The sequence below is a fragment of the Anticarsia gemmatalis genome, chromosome 1 (assembly GCF_050436995.1).
Source record: "Anticarsia gemmatalis isolate Benzon Research Colony breed Stoneville strain chromosome 1, ilAntGemm2 primary, whole genome shotgun sequence".
Lineage (NCBI taxonomy): Eukaryota > Metazoa > Arthropoda > Insecta > Lepidoptera > Erebidae > Anticarsia > Anticarsia gemmatalis.
This window is the reverse complement of record NC_134745.1, coordinates 4,562,173-4,562,377: the sequence shown is the minus strand read 5'-3', so window position 1 is coordinate 4,562,377 and position 205 is coordinate 4,562,173.

The following is a 205-nucleotide window of genomic DNA, read 5'->3' as shown; positions in this document are numbered from 1 at the left end:
TGTAACCGAAAAATAACAGTGTAGAGTTGTCCACACAGAAGACTGTTGCGAGGAGTAAAATTAATGATTAGTTTTGTAAATATAATATCTATTTTAGTCGATTATTTGGAGGAAAGCACAACCGCAACTGGCGTTTGCAAAGTTTTGAAATTCATTTCCGCTATTCGGCTTGAATAAGTACGTAGGCCAAAAAAATCTCTCTGAA